Here is a 17,438-nt window from a genome sequence, read left to right as displayed (position 1 = left end):
GGGCTGCGGCGTCGAAAGCAGCGGCGGGGGAGCCACTGCACGCATCCTCCCCCCACGTCTGTGGAGATCCGGCAGGCTCCGGGTGATCGAACCCGGCCTATGGAGGGCCCAGGTGTGTGGTATCGTCGGCCGCCAGCGACGCTGTAGAGGTGGCGACGGCTGCATCGCGCGGGTAAGTCCGCACTAATCCATTGAACCGGAAGTGATTGGTACACTTCCGGTTCGCGGCAGGAGCAGGAAAAAAACCCCCCCAAAAAACCCGCGCTTTACAAATGCAGGCCGGGGAAGCTGAGCAGATCGCTCACCATGCTGTCCCCGGCTCATGAGGAGCTCCCACCTATGGTGGAAGATAGCACAGAGAAAAGCAACGCTAGATCGTCTGCAAAGAAGAGTGGTCGCTCCATGGCAGGATCTGACACTCATTCCAGGACCAAGACGAAGAGTAGAGATACTGATTTACTCACACCCCACAAGACCGGTATGACAATAGCTTCACTGGGTGAGTGTCTATAATCCTCTACCTATAAGCTGATCCCCTCCTTCTCTGCCTCTCCCCTTAGGCTAAGAAGACCAGTAAATCTAGGCATAAGCAGTGTGCCCTGTGTATGCAACCCCTGCCCGACACGTATCCCAAGAGGTTGTGTCAGACCTGCATTAATCAGACTTTACAGGATGAGGCGGCTGTTACGGCCACAAACATCCATTCCATGATAAGACAGGAGATCCAGTCTCTCAGAGCGAAATCTCATAAAAAACATGGAAGTAAGCACCACTTTCCCGTCTCCAGTTCAGAATCTGAAGAGGGCCTTATCCGATCCTCTAATACCTCAGGATCATTCCCTAGCTCTTCTGAGGATGAAGGCGGTGCATGTTTTCCTGTCGACAGCATAGATAACCTCGTAAAATCCGTTAGGAACAACATGGGGTGTCCGGATACTAAGGAGGTTAGGTCGGTACAGTATATAATGTTTGCTGGACTAGGCCAGAAAAAACGCCATGCCTTCCCGGTCAATACCACTATTAAGGACCTTGTTAAGAAGGAATGGGACAAACAAGGGAAAGGGTTTCTCCCATCATCTTCTAAAAGGCGTTACCCCTTTAGTGATGAGGATTTGGCGGTGTGGTCCAAAGTCCCTAAAGTGGGCGCGGCAGTGGCGTCAACCTCAAGACAGTCCTCCCTTCCGGTAGAAGATACGGGAGTTTTACTGGATCCATTAGACCGTAAAACAGAAGCTCTCCTCAAAAGATCTTGGGAGACAAATACAGGAGCCTTTAAGCCAGCAATATCAGGCACGTGCAGAGCCAGGTCTTTACTAGTCTGGGTAGACCAGCTGGAGCAGCAAGTAAAGGGCAAGGTGGCGAGAGAAAAAATTCTCCAAACTGTGCCTCTAATCAGGAGTGCGGCAGCATTTTTAGCCGACGCTTCAGCGGACTCCCTCCGGTTGGCGGCGGGGTCAGCAGGTCTGGTCAATGCGGCTCGTCGAGCCCTCTGGTTAAAAGGATGGAGGGGAGATGCACAATCGAAATCCAGATTATGTTCAATCCCATGCCAGGGTGAGTTCCTGTTTGGGAAGGTCCTGGATGACCTACTGAATAAAGCAGGAGAGAGAAGGAAGGGCTTTCCTAAACAGTTTCTTCCTTCTTATAGAAGAGCGTTTAGGAGACGGCCATTTAACAGGAGGAGGCCGTACGAGCCACAGAAAGACCGTTGGGAATCAAAGGAAGCAAAACCGAAAGGTGCCTTATACAGTAACCCTGAGACATCTAGACGTGGTAGATACCATCAGTAGAGAGATCCCAGTTGGTGGGAGGCTGAAATATTTTTATCATCAGTGGGAAAACATAACTTCAAATCAATGGATCCTCCATCTAATAAGATCTGGACTAAAATTAGATTTCTTTAGATCACCACGAGATAAATTTATCATAACATCACTGAAAGCGCCGGATCAACAAGAAGCGCTTCAGTTAGAAATTCTTAGCCTTTTGGCTAAGAATGTTCTCGTCGAAGTACCAAAAAATCAGGAAGGGAGGGGATTTTATTCCCCTTTATTTCTGGTTTCAAAACCTGATGGTACTTTTTGGACTATAATAAATCTGAAGAAACTAAATTCCTTTTTGTGTAAAAACACCTTTAAAATGGAATCAATAAGATCTACTATTAAACTTTTGTTTCCTAGGTGCTTTATGACGGGTCTGGATTTAAAGGATGCATATTACCATCTTCCAATCCATGCAGACCACCAAAAATATCTCAGGGTGGCAGTAAACCTACAAGGCCGGATCCGTCACTTCCAGTTTACGGCCATGCCATTCGGCCTTTCTATGGCCCCTCGAATTTTCACGAAAGTCATGCTAGAGGTGATGGCCTATCTACGTCATCAGGACAAGCTAATTGTGCCCTATCTAGATGATTTCCTAATAATTGGTAATTCAGCATCTCAGTGTGAAGAACGCTTGTCTAATACCATTTCATCATTACAGGCTCTAGGCTGGATTGTAAACTTCAAAAAAATCAAGGCTGCATCCAGAAACTCTTCAGTCCTTCCTAGGACTAGTCTTGGACTCTGTAAGTCAAAAATGTATCTTACCAGAATCCAAAAAATCTACCATAATTTCAAAAGTCACTATGGCAAGATCTAGGCCTCACATGTCCCTTAGAGATGCCATGTCTCTTCTAGGGTCTCTCTCCGCCTGTATTCCTGTGGTGCAATGGGCCCAATTCCATACTAGGGCTTTACAACACCAGATACTTCATGCTCAAACACATTGCCAGGGTCATCTAAATACTAAGATCACCTTATCCGATGACGTGCTGCAGTCTCTCCTTTGGTGGTTAGATAAAGACCATTTGTCCAGAGGTGTCTCTTGGACAATAAGGTCCTCTAAAATACTCACTACCGACGCAGGTCCAGAAGGGTGGGGGGCCCATCTAGACCAAAATATAGCCCAAGGTCGCTGGAATTCTTTAGAAATTCAGCACTCCTCAAATTGGAAGGAACTAAATGCAGTTTATTGTGCCTTAAAATTTTTCCTTCCTCGGCTCCGAGGGTCTCATGTCAAAATCCTGTCGGACAACACAACAGTGGCCACATATTTAAATCGGCAAGGCGGAACGCAATCAGGAAGTCTGATGTGTTCAGCAGCAGACATCTTCGAGCTAGCAGAACCCAATTTACTTTCACTCATGGCTCTACACTAGGGTTGAGCGAAACGGGTCGAACATTTTCAAAAGTCGCCGACTTTTGACAAAGTCGGGTTTCATGAAACCCGATCCGACCCCTGTGCGGGGTCGGCCATGCGGTACGCGACTTTCGCGCCAAAGTCGCGTTTCAATGACGCGAAAAGCGCCATTTCTCAGCCAATGAAGGTAAACGCAGAGTGTGGGCAGCGTGATGACATAGGTCCTGGTCCCCACCATCTTAGAGAAGGGCATTGCAGTGATTGGCTTGCTGTCCGCGGCGTCACAGGGGCTATAAAGGGGCGTTCCCGCCGACCGCCATGTTACTGCTGCTGATCTGAGCCTAGGGAGAGGTTGCTGCCGCTTCGTCAGAAGCAGGGATAGCGTTAGGCAGGGTCCATTAACCACCAAACCGCTTGTGCTGTAGCGATTTCCACTGCCCAACACCACCTTCGGTGTGCAGGGACAGTGGAAGCTACATTTTTTTTTTTTTTCCCTCAGCGCTGTAGCTCATTGGGCTGCCCTAGAAGGCTCCCTGATAGCTGCATTGCTGTGTGTACGCCGCTGTGCAAACCAACTGCTTTTTTCAAAGCACAAATCCTCTTGTTCCTTTCTTTCTGCACAGCTATCTTGTTTGTTTGTCCACACTTTTTATTTAATTTGTGCATCAGTCCACTCCTTATTGCTGCCTGCCATACCTGGCTGAGATTACTGCAGGGAGATAGTAATTGAAGGACAGTTCCTTTTTTTTTTTTTTTTTGTGGGAGATTAAGATTGGCATTTCTGCTAGAGTGCCATCCCTGTCTGTGTCATCTCTCACTCAGTGGGCCATAGAAAGCCTATTAATTTTTTTGCTTGATTTGGGTTCCAAAATCTACCTGAAAAAATCACTAAATCAATCAGTGGGAGATAAATATTGGCCTCTGGGCTTGTGTGCCACTCCTGACTCCTGTGTGCGTCCTCTCTCACTCAGTGGGCCCTACAAAGCCTATTTTTTTTTCATTTGTTTTCTAAATTCTCCCTGAAACAATCATTTTATTTTATTTTGTTTCTAAATTCTTCCTGAAAAATTCATTTTTTTTTTCTAAAGTCTCCCTGAAAAAAAACAAACAAAATCAAATCAGTGGGAGATTAATATTGCCCTTTCTGCTTGTGTGCCAGTCTTGACTCCTGGGTGTGCCATCTCTCTCTCTCCAATTGTGGGCCATAGAAAGCCTATTTATTTTTTTGCTTGATTTGGGTTCCAAAATCTACCTGAAAAAATCAATAAATCAATCAGTGGGAGATTAATATTGGCCTTTGGGCTTGTGTGCCAGTCCTAAGCGTGCCATCTCTCTCTCTCAGATAGTGGGCCATAGAAAGCCTATTTATTATTTTTTTTTATTGGGTTTATAAATTTTCCCTGGAAAAAAAAAAAAGTGGGAGATTAATATTGGCCTCTGGGCTTGTGTGCCAGTCCTGAGCGTGCCATCTCTCTCACAAATAGTGGGCCATAGAAAGCCTATTTATTTTTTTGGTTGATTTGGGTTCTAAATTCTACCTGAAAAAATCAATAAATCAATCAGTGGGAGATAAATACTTGCCTCTGGGCTTGTGTGCCACTCCTGACTCCTGTGTGCGTCCTCTCTCACTCAGTGGGCCCTAGAAAGCCTATTTTTTGTTTTATTTGTTTTCTAAATTCTCCCTGAAAAAATCATTTTATTTTATTTGGTTTCTAAATTATTCCTGAAAAAATCATTTTATTCTATTTTTTTTTCCCTAAAGTCTCCCTGAAAAAACAAAAACAAAAAACAAATCAGTGGGAGATTAATATTGCCCTTTCTGCTTGTGTGCCAGTCTTGACTCCTGGGTGTGCCATCTCTCTCTCTCTCTCCAATTGTGGGCCATAGAAAGCCTATTATTTTTTTAGCTTGATTTGGGTTCCAAAATCTACCTGAAAAAATCACTACATCAATCAGTGGGAGATAAATATTGGCCTCTGGGCTTGTGTGCCACTCCTGACTCCTGTGTGCGTCATCTCTCACTCAGTGGGCCATAGAAAGCCTTTTTTTGTTTTATTTGTTTTCTAAATTCTCCCTGAAAAAATCATTTTATTTTATTTGGTTTCTAAATTCTTCCTGAAAAAATCATTTTATTCTATTTTTTTTTTTTCCTAAAGTCTCCCTTAAAAAAAAAAAAATCAAATCAGTGGGAGATTAATATTTACATTTGTGCTTCAGTGACAGTCCTGCGTGTGTGGCATCTCTCTCATTTGTTGCCACCAACAACAGAGTGTGTAACATTGTGCCTGATTTTCGTTGTGGTCTCACTCACCTGTAAAGGGGTAGCTAAATCATACTGAAGTTATAGCTCACCGTGTAATTTGTGTGACAGCAACAAATACCGTTATTTTGTTTACGTTTTTAAAACAAGGAGGAAGTATGGTGGAAGAGGTCGTGGCCGGGGGCGTTCATTGTCAGCTGGTAATGAGGGTAGTGGTAGTGGTGGAGCATCAGCTGGTCGTGGGAAAAAAAATATTGCACCTAAGTCTGGAGCTGTGGAGCCAGGTTCGTCGTCAGGCTACACAAGGCCTCGAACGCTCCCTTTTCTGGGAGTAGGAAAACCGCTTTTAAAGCCGGAGCAGCAAGAGCAAGTTTTGGCTTATCTTGCTGGCTCAGCCTCTAGCTCTTTTGCCTCCTCTCGTGAAACTGGTAAATGTCAAAGCAGCGCGTCGTTAGTGGATGTTCACGGTCAGGGACAAGTCGCTTCCTTGTCCTCTTCAGCAAAAACAACAACAAGAGAGAAGAATGCAGCAGGCGACACAACGGGTTACTCCATGGAGCTCTTTACACATACCGTCCCTGGCTTAGAAAGTGAAGCAGTTAACAGTCCATGCCCATTACAAGTTGAATCTGACATGGAGTGCACTGATGCACAGCCACAGCCAGACTACTATGCTGGTCCTTTGACTCAGACCACAACATTGCCCTCGCAGGGTGCTGATCAAGAATCAGACCCTGATGATACTATGTTGCCCCATCACGAACGCTATACCACCGACCGACACGGTGACACAGACAAAGTTGCACACGAGCTACAAGAAGAGGTAATAGATGACCCAGTTCTTGACCCCGATTGGCAGCCATTGGGGGAACAGGGTGCAGGCGGCAGCAGTTCTGAAGCGGAGGAGGAGGGGCCGCAGCAGGCATCAACATCGCAACAGGTTCCATCTGCCGGGCCCGTATCTTGCCCAAAACGCGTGGCAAAGCCAAAACCTGTTGGAGGACAGCGTGGCCATCCGGTTAAAGCTCAGTCTGCAATGCCTGAAAAGGTATCCGATGCTAGAAAGAGTGCAGTCTGGCATTTTTTTAAACAACATCCAATTGATCAGCGCAAAATCATCTGTCAAAAATGTTCAACTACCTTAAGCAGAGGACAGAATCTGAAAAGTCTCAATACAAGTTGCATGCATAGACATTTAACCACCATGCATTTGCAAGCCTGGACTAACTACCAAACGTCCCTTAAGGTTGTAGCACCCTCGGCCAATGAAGCTAGTCAGCAACGCAACATCCCTTCCGGCAGTGTAGGGCCACCATTTTCCGCACCACCTGCAGTATCTGTGCAGGTTTCTTTGCCAGACCAAAGCAGTCAGGGTCAGGGAATCACCAGTTTCGTAGTAGGAAACACTGCATCTAGGGCACCGGCGGCAACAATACCATCTCCCACCGTCTCTCAGTCTGCCATGTCCACCGGCACCCCCGCTAGTTCCACGATCTCCAGCTCTCCAGTCCAGCTCACCCTACATGAGACTATGGTTAGAAAAAGGAAGTACTTAGCCTCGCATCCGCGTACACAGGGTTTGAACGCACACATAGCTAGACTAATCTCGTTAGAGATGATGCCCTACCGGTTAGTTGAAAGCGAAGCTTTCAAAGCCCTGATGGACTACGCTGTACCACGCTACGAGCTACCCAGTCGACACTTTTTTTCCAGAAAAGCCATCCCAGCCCTCCACCAGCATGTTAAAGAGCGCATCGTCCATGCACTCAGGCAATCTGTGAGCACAAAGGTGCACCTGACAACAGATGCATGGACCAGTAGGCATGGCCAGGGACGTTACGTGTCCATCACGGCACACTGGGTAAATGTGGTGGATGCAGGGTCCACAGGGGACAGCAAGTTTGGGACAGTTCTGCCTAGCCCACGGTCTAGGAAACAATTGGCTGTAGCCGTTCGCACCCCCTCCTCCTCCTCTTCGTCCTCCTGCAGAAGCGAGAGCTCGTCCACAGACCGCAGTCGCACAACCACTCCATCCGCAGCTGCCACTGTTGCACACCAGGTCTCCCATTATGGGGCAGCTACTGGCAAACGTCAGCAGGCTGTATTGGCTATGAAGTGTTTGGGCGACAACAGACACACCGCGGAAGTTCTGTCCGAGTTCTTGCAGAAAGAAACGCAGTCGTGGCTGGGCACTGTAGATCTTGAGGCAGGCAAGGTAGTGAGTGATAACGGAAGGAATTTCATGGCTGCCATCTCCCTTTCCCAACTGAAACACATTCCTTGCCTGGCTCACACCTTAAACCTGGTGGTGCAGTGCTTCCTGAAAAGTTATCCGGGGTTATCCGACCTGCTCCTCAAAGTGCGTGGACTTTGCTCACATATCCGCCGTTCGCCCGTACACTCCAGCCGTATGCAGACCTATCAGCGTTCTTTGAACCTTCCCCAGCATCGCCTAATCATAGACGTTGCAACAAGGTGGAACTCAACACTGCACATGCTTCAGAGACTGTGTGAACAGAGGCGGGCTGTTATGTTTTTGTGGGAGGATACACATACACGGGCAGGCAGTAGGATGGCAGACATGGAGTTGTCAGGTGTGCAGTGTTCGAAGATTCAAGACATGTGTCAAGTCCTTCAGTGTTTTGAGGAATGCACACGGCTGGTTAGTGCAGACAACGCCATAATAAGCATGAGCATCCCCCTAATGCGTCTGCTGATGCAAAGTTTGACGCACATAAAGGATCAGGCGTCTGCAGCTGAGGAAGAGGAAAGCCTTGATGACAGTCAGCCATTGTCTGGCCAGGGCAGTGTACAGGACGAGGTAGCGGGCGAAGAGGAGGAGGAGGACGAGGAGGATGATGGGGATGATTATATTTTTAATGAGGAAGCTTTTCCGGGGCCACTGGAAATTGGTGGTGCGGCAAGGCCGGGTTCTGGTTTTTTGAGGGACACAAGTGACGTGGATTTGCCTGAAACTGCCCCTCAACCAAGCACAACCGCAGATTTGAGAACTGGAACTTTGGCCCACATGGCGGATTATGCCTTACGTTTCCTCAAAAGGGACACACGCATAACTAAAATGATGAATGATGACGATTACTGGTTGGCCTGCCTCCTTGATCCTCGCTATAAAGGCAAATTGCAAAATATAATGCCACATGAGAACTTGGAACTAATATTAGCAACCAAACAATCAACTCTTGTTGACCGTTTGCTTCTGGCATTCCCTGCACACAGCGCCCGTGATCGTTCTCACACGAGCTGCAGGGGCCAGCAGACCAGAGGAGTTAGAGGGGCAGAAATCAGAAGTGGCGTTGGCCAGAGGGGTTTTCTGACCAGGTTGTGGAGTGATTTTGCTATGACCGCAGACAGGACAGGTACTGCAGCATCAATTCAAAGTGACAGGAGACAACATTTGTCCAGTATGGTTACAAACTATTTCTCATCCCTTATCGATGTTCTCCCTCAACCGTCATTCCCATTTGATTACTGGGCATCAAAATTAGACACCTGGCCAGAATTGGCAGAATATGCATTGCAGGAGCTTGCTTGCCCGGCAGCTAGTGTCCTATCAGAAAGAGTATTCAGTGCTGCAGGTTCAATACTAACAGAAAAAAGGACTCGTCTGGCTACCCAAAATGTAGATGATCTAACCTTCATTAAAATGAACCACAACTGGATTTCGAAATCTTTTGCCCCACCTTGCCCGGCTGACACCTAGCTTTCCTATGAAAAGGTCTTGCCTGTGGACTATTCTGAATGCCTTTTCCAATCTCGTAATTTTCTGCACCTGATTGTCCAGCATACGACATGTTTACACCTCACTAAATGGCCAAACTCCCCACACGGGGCCGTGGTATCGACACTTGGCGACAGCACCTGTGAGAGTGCAGTTTGTCTGAAGAGGTGGGTGAGCCCGCTTTTGGTCGACGGCACTGCCACTGGGTCCCTCCTAGTACAATAAAGTGTCTCTGGCGGTGGTGGTGCGCACCCAACGTCAGACACACCGTTGTAATATGAGGGGCCCTGGGCCTGTACCGCCGGCCACAAGACAGTTCCCCCCCCTCAGCTGAAACAGTGCTCTACCACTTGCAAAATTATCTCACAGCTCCACCAATGTTTAGTCTATGCGCTGACATCCTTCAATGCCTGCCACTGACAATACCATTGTATTGACATTTTTGTTATGTTAGGCCTTCGATGCCTGTCTGCGGTCACTCCTTCCACTAGGCCTCCACTGACCACACCACTGCTGCCCGTGTACCCCTGGAACCAATTTAAAATTGCCTACAGCCATGTGTTATTATTTTAGGCCTTCGATGCCTGTCTGCGGTCACTCCTTCCACTAGGCCTCCACTGACCCCACCACTGCTGCCCGTGTACCCCTGGAACCAATTTAATATTGCCTACAGCCATGTGTTATTATTTTAGGCCTTCGATGCCTGTCTGCGGTGACTCCTTCCACTAGTCCTCCACTGACCACACCACTGCTGCCCGTGTACCCCTGGAACCAACATCAGAAAATATAAAAATAAGTATTTTGCTTATAAAAAAGAAAATACTGGAGAGATATCAAATGCAGACATTTTAACATTAAAAACAAACACATACAACAAAAATCTGGTACAGTACTAAAAATGGCCACCAGCTACAATAACTTTCTCCTGCAAGTAGTTAACTGAAAGGTTTTTTCAATTTTAAACACAGATATGGCATCCACCGAGTGTTGTCCTGTCGCGTCTTCTTTATATTATTGCCAAGAAGATGCAAAACAATGAAAATAATAAAATCATTATTTACCAAAAAAATAGAGTAAGTCAAAACCACATTGCAAATAAACATTCATTACAAATAAAGAAGCAGGGCGCGTCCGAGGGTGAGTATATACCTAATAAGAATATAATCACCCTCGGACGCGCCCTGCTTCTTTCCGACAGCCTTCCTTCCTAAGAATCAGCCCTTCCGTGGTGTAGAGAGAGGGTTTGTTACACTCCAAGGTGTTCCCCAGGTTGCCTTTCCTGAGCTTCGATCTTCCGGCTCTCGTTTAGTAGTTGTTGGAAACTACGCTGCATTAGGCCTACAAATTGGGTATGGGGTGTAGAGAGATGGTGTGTTCCACTCCAAGGTGTTCTCCAGGTTGCCTTTCCTGAGCTTCGATCTTCCGGCTCTCGTTTAGTAGTTGTTGGAAACTATGCTGCATTAGGCCTACAAATTGGGTATGGGGTGTAGAGAGATGGTGTGTTCCACTGTAGAGAGATGGTGTGTTCCACTCCAAGGTGTTCCCCAGGTTTCCTCGCCAATGCTTCGATCATCATGCTCTCGTTTAGTAGTTGTTGGAAACTACGCTGCATTAGGCCTACAAATTGGGTATGGGGTGTAGAGAGATGGTGTGTTCCACTCCAAGGTGTTCCCCAGGTTTCCTCGCCAATGCTTCGATCATCATGCTCTCGTTTAGTAGTTGTTGGAAACTACGCTGCATTGGGCCTACAAATTGGGTATGGGGTGTAGAGAGATGGTGTGTTCCACTCCAAGGTGTTCCCCAGGTTGCCTTTCCTGAGCTTCGATCTTCCGGCTCTCGTTTAGTAGTTGTTGGAAACTACGCTGCATTAGGCCTACAAATTGGGTATGGGGTGTAGAGAGATGGTGTGTTCCACTGTAGAGAGATGGTGTGTTCTACTCCAAGGTGTTCCCCAGGTTTCCTCGCCAATGCTTCGATCATCATGCTCTCGTTTAGTAGTTGTTGGAAACTACGTTGCATTAGACCTACAAATTGGGTATGGGGTGTAGAGAGATGGTGTGTTCCACTCCAAGGTGTTCTCCAGGTTGCCTTTCCTGAACTTCTATCTTCAGGCTCTCATTAAATTGTGGTTAAACGGAACAACTGCATTTGGCGTACTAGTTGGTTTGGGGCCTACTATCGGTGTCTGCCGCTCCTTGCTGTTCTCCTGGTTTCCTGTCCTGAAATTCCGTTTTCAGGCGCTCGTTAAGTAGTTGTTAATGTTAGACTGCATTTGGCCTACTAGTTGGGTTGGGGCCTACTATCGGTGTCTGCCACTCCTTGCTGTTCTCCTCCACTGAACAAAGCTGTGCCGCCTGTTTACTACGGTTGCCAATTTTGAACTGCATTTCGACTACTTACTGATTTGGGCCTACTCTCTGTGTCAGCCTCTCATTCCAGTTGTCCTCCACTGCAATGCCCCCTGGTTATTCCTGTGTTACCAATTTTGAACTGCATTTAGCCCACTTTATTATTTGGGCCTATATCTGTGTTTCCTCCTCATCCTGCCCATTGCCCAGCCAGTGATAGATGAGTCTGCTGGTACATTGACCCATAACGCAACATTCCCCGTGCACGCTACACAACAACATTGTGACCCTGCTGAAAGTCAGGTTGCTCTTCCCGCATACCATACCACCTTACACGGGGACAAAGAGGAAGGTGCAGATGAAAGTGCAGGTTCCTTCATCAGGTGGGGGGAGGAATACTAGTTGGCGACGTCACTGGCACAGGGCCTCTCATAGTACGCAAAAGTGTTGCTGCCGGTGGGAGGCACCCCCGCCGTGCAAACACACTGCTGTACTTTGAGGGGCCCTGTGCCAGTGCCAATGCCAACGAGTGGGCCCCCCCTGCTTGCTCAGGATCACAGCACTTGCAAAGTTGAAATACTTACCTCTCCCTGCTCCACTGCCGTGACGTGGTCCAGATTTCCTGGGCCCACTAATTACTTGAACCAGCCCTACCCACCACAACTTTAGCCAAATGACCCCCAATTTCAAATGCCTTCCAATTATTCTAAGGTAAATTACACTTGACAAGCTTCATTAAGAAGAATGGATGGTTTTGACATTAAAATGGGCACTCTAGGTGTTTTCCTGGCCCCCACTCACTGCCGACTATGCTGCCCCATTGACTTGCATTGGGTTTCGTGTTTCGGTCGATCCCGACTTTACGTCATAATCGGCCGATTTCACTCGACCCGACTTTTGAGATAGTCGGGTTTCGCGAAACCCGGCTCGACTCTAAAAAGGTCAAGGTCGCTCAACTCTACTCTACACATCAGAGGAGTAGAAAATTTAGAAGCCGACTTCCTAAGTCGCCACACGCTTCGCCAGGGAGAATGGACTCTCAATCCTCGGATATTTAGGAAGATAGTGGACATATGGGGCCTTCCGCAGATAGATTTATTTGCGACCAGGAACAACAGGCAGGTACCGATGTTTGCTTCCCTGAATGTGTCAGATCATCCAGATATAATAGACTCTCTCCAGTATCCATGGAAATACGATCTGGCCTACGCTTTTCCACCAATGATGCTACGTCCAATGGTGATCAAGAAAATAAGGGAAGAAAAAGCAAAAGTAATATTAATAGCTCCGTTTTGGCCAAAGAGACCCTGGTTTGTCTGTCTTCGAGCGATGTCAGTTTGCGATCCCTGGATTCTGCCAATGACACCAGACCTCTTGTCTCAGGGTCCATTCTACCATCCACGAGTAAAGGGACTCCACCTTACGGCGAGGAACTTGAAAGGCAGATACTAACGCTAAGGGGATTTTCTCAAGAGCTTATTAACACACTGCTGCTAAGTAGAAAGAGGTCTACAACGCTAATATATAGCAGAGTATGGAAGAAATTCCTTACCTTCTATACAAAGCCCTTCTCTAGTAAGGTTCCTATTAAAGCTATCCTAGAGTTCCTACAAAGGGGACATGAGCTCGGTCTATCAGTTAATACCTTAATAGTTCAGGTGTCTGCTTTAGGAGCCCTTTACAGTGCTAACATAGCGGGTGACAGATGGATAGCCAGATTTATTAGAGCATGTGAACGATGTACCCCGGTTCATGTCCCACGTCTACCACCTTGGGACTTGAATCTAGTTCTAGATGCCTTAACTGGACCTCCTTTTGAGCCTTTAGATTCTATCCCTCTAAAAAATATCACATACAAGGTATCTTTATTGATAGCCTTAACATCGGCCAGACGAGTAGGAGACATCCAAGCCCTCTCCATAGACCCTCCATTCTTAATGACATATCAGGACAGGGTGGTTCTCAAACCAGATCCATCATATCTCCCTAAAGTAGCGACAAAGTACCATAGATCTCAGGAAATTTTCCTGCCTTCCTTTTATGATGATCCACTAAATCCAGAGGAAGAGAAGCTACATATGTTGGACGTAAAAAGAGCAGTCCTAAGCTACATAGAGAGAACCCAGTCCTGCAGACAGAGTAGGGCTCTTGTTGTATCTTTTCAGGGTCACCGAAAGGGCCACGGTGTCATGAAAGCTACCTTGTCCCGTTGAATCAGAGAGGCTATCCATCTAGCATACTTATCAAAAGGCAAAGATCCTCCAGAGGGAGTGAAAGCACATTCAGATCGGGCTGTATCATCCTCGTGGGCGGAGAATAAAGACATCTCCATCGAGCTCATATGTAAGGCCGCAACCTGGTCGTCGCCTTCAACTTTCTATAGACATTATAGACTTGATCTGTCTTCTGCATCTGACTTGGCATTTGGGAGAGCCGCCTTAATACGGTAATCCCACCCAGGTGAAGGTTCTCTGAAAATCTCTCAAAGTGGGTGCTGTTGTGGCGAAGGGTAAAAAGCCTGATTACTTACCGGTAATGCCCTTTTAATGAGCCACGACAGCACCCTGTCACTTCCTTAGTTATTAATACAAGATATTCTCATGGGTGAATATAGATATAACAAGATGTACTAAAAATTACGGAGATATACTAATCTAACAACAGTGGTTCCTCTCGTACTCTGAAACACAACTGAGGAGGAGAGGGGGACCGCCCTTTTGTCTCTGTAGGTTTCCTGTTCCTATGGGCGGGTCTCTCTCTCAAAGTGGGTGCTGTCGTGGCTCATTAAAAGGGCATTACCGGTAAGTAATCCGGCTTTTGTTGAGCAGTGCCAATACTTTTGTCCACCCCCTTTTTTTATAGTGGGTGGAATTATATCCAATTTGGCTTTAGGACAATTCTTTTTGTGTTTTTTTCATTTAAGACAAATTAAATGAAGATAATACCAAATAATTTGTGTTTGCAATCATTTTCAGGAAGAAAATGGGTATTATCTGACAGAATTGCAGTGGTGTCAATACTTTTGGCCATGACTGTAGGTAGTATGTGTGTTGTATGTATGTATGTAGGTTGTATGTATGTATGTAGTATGTATGTTGTATGTATTTAGTATGTTGTATGTATGTATGTTGTATGCATGTGGTATGTATGTTGTATGTAGCATGTTGTATGTATGTAGTATGTTGTATATATGTAGTATATAGTATGTTGTATGTATGTAGTATGTATGTTGTATGTATGTATGCGGTATGTAGTATGTTGTATGTATGTTGTAAGTATGTATGTAGTATGTATTATATAGTATGTTGTCTGTATGTATATTGTATGTATGTAGTATGTATGTTTGTATTTTTTTTATTTTTTATTTTAAATTCATCACATTAGCCGGATGTTGGGACTACTACTGTCCCATCATTGGCTAATGTGTCAATCACTGCCATTGTAGCAGGCATACCCCGATGGGACTTGTAGTCCCATCGGACGATTCCTGCACACAGACACACAGACCCCTGGCAGGCCCGCACAGACCCCCGAGAGGCCCACACAGACCCCCGAGAGGACCGTACAGGCCCCAGCAGGCCCGCACAGACACCCGAGAGGCCCGTAAGGCCCCGGCAGGCCCGCACAGACCCCCCGAGAGGCCCGTACAGGCCCCGCCTGCACACACAGACACGCACAGTCTCCCCCCACGCACCGCCCACACTCTCCCCCCCTCCCGAACTGGATGTGCAAGGATAGAAAGTGTTTATTTTTATTCCGATATTTGCGTCCCATTGACTTGCATTGGTTTCCGGTATCGGAATCGGTGATACCCGATCTTTTTGGGGTATCGGTCCGATCCAATTCGATCTGATATTTCCCGATATCGGAAGGTATCGCTCAATACTAATAAGGAGGCGACACCATGTATCCACCTTAGACCAAAATTTTAACAGCAGTGGGGCTAAATTATGTGAATGCATGTCCTGAGGGTTAGCAGAGACCATTACCCTCAAATATTTAAAAGAGTTTACTGTTTGAAATTGTGTATGCTCCAATGAGTGTTCCTCTGGAAGAGGATCAAAAGGCATAAGTACTGATTTGCTCCAGTTAATTAAAGGCCCGACCATTTTCCGTATGTTTTAATCATGTCCATTCCTGGTCCTATAGAAGTGCTTAGGTCACCCCAAAAAATAAGCATATCATCAGCGTATAGAGAGATAGTTATTAAGGTTGAAGGAAGACTTTAAGTTCATCTAGTTCAACCCATAGCCTAACCTAACATGCCCTAACATGTTGATCCAGATTTTCATCTCTATTGACACACATTGAAAGCCAGAGATTGCAGGATTATTTCTTATCAAACAGGCAAGTGACTCTATGGCTATTGCAAAAAGAAGGGGTGACAGGGGACAACCCTGCCGTGTTCCCCTCCCCAGATCACTCGATCCCAATATATGACCGTTAACCCAGAGTTTTGCCCTAGGAGAACTATATAATAACTGGAACATTGAAATATATTTATCACCGAATCCCATGCCTTTTAACACAGCCCACAAAAAGTTCTATTCGATGCTATCAAATGCCTTGGCGGCGTGTAATGAAAGGATAGCCCTTGTTCCTGTGGATTTTAAACTAAGCTGCATCCCCATATATGATATATTATTTGAAGTGGACTTGTTTGGTATAAATCCAGTTTGATCATCGTGTATTACCTTTGTAATCACCTTGGATAATCTATTTGCAAGAATCTTAGCCAGCAGTTTGACGTCGGTTTGTTGGAGGGAGATGGGTCTAGAGGAATCAGGCAGGGATTGATCCTTTCCAGGTTTCAATATCAAAACCGCCACCTCCTCTTTCATAGATTCTGGGAGATTACCAATTCTAATACTTTCTTGAAAAACTGCCAGTAAATTTGGAAGCAATATTTCTTCATATGTTTTGAAGAATTCCCCTAGTAACCCATCTGAGCCTGGGGCCTTTTCATTTTGGGACCCTTGAATGGCCTCCTCCAAATCCTCAAGTTCAATTAGTTTGTCTAGTATATCCCTCTCTAGATTTGATAATTGTAATAATGGAATGGTTGCTAAAAAGTTGTCTATTTCTTATGAATTGGTGACGCTTCTAGAAGAATAAATACTGGAAAAGTAATTATGCAGAGTGTGGAGAATATTAGCATCCTCCGTAACCACGACCCCAGTGTCAGATTAGTCTAGAAATATACGAGGACCCATCTCTTGTTCAGTTTTCAGAACTCTTGTTTCAGTTTTCCGTTTACTAATTTCACCAATATAGAGCCCTCTAACAAATGCTTTCATAGCATCCCATACTCATAACATCGAAGTGCAGGCCATATTAATGTTAAAGTATTCCTGCAATCTGTCGTGTAGAGAATCCCCAATAGTCTGAATCCAAAATGGGTTTAATCACCATATGTTCTTGGTGACCAAGCCCTCCATGCCCTACCTCAACTGTACCCTTATGGGGCAATGATCCGACACTGTTCTTGGTAAATATTCAACCTTCTTTACCAGAGACATAATATTCACATTTCTAACCGCCATGTCAATTCTGTATAACGAATGGTAAGACGTTGAATAAAAAGAGTATTGTTTGATATTGGGGTGCTTAGTGCGCCAAATATCTATCAACTCTAGCTCCGACAGATCTCTGGATAGAGAGGTCTTTGCGGCTGACTCAGATATGGTTCATGTATGAAATTTATCCCCGTATGGGTGTAAATACATATTGAAATCCCCCATCATGAGTAAAGGCACATGTGGAAGTGTGGAGGAGAGAGTATTTTTTCCAGCCCCTCACCAGAGTAAGGTGGAGGGATATAAAAGGCTACTATAAGGATTGGGGTGTTATGTATAGTACAAACATATATGTTAAAACCAATCACACCATTGTTTTTCTTGTGAAATTC

At 45.9% G+C, this 17,438-nt stretch overlaps 1 protein-coding gene across 4 annotated transcripts in view; it reads left to right on the top strand.

The window, feature by feature from the left end:
* Nucleotides 1–17,438, top strand: part of MTRR (5-methyltetrahydrofolate-homocysteine methyltransferase reductase) — an 831,186-nt gene that overhangs the window by 634,269 nt on the left and 179,479 nt on the right. The gene's annotated exons all lie outside the window — the stretch shown is intronic.

This window comes from Ranitomeya imitator, chromosome 6 (assembly GCF_032444005.1).
Source record: "Ranitomeya imitator isolate aRanImi1 chromosome 6, aRanImi1.pri, whole genome shotgun sequence".
In the NCBI taxonomy this organism is placed as follows: domain Eukaryota; kingdom Metazoa; phylum Chordata; class Amphibia; order Anura; family Dendrobatidae; genus Ranitomeya; species Ranitomeya imitator.
The sequence above is the reverse complement of the archived record's forward strand: the minus strand, read 5'-3'. Positions and strand labels throughout refer to the sequence as shown.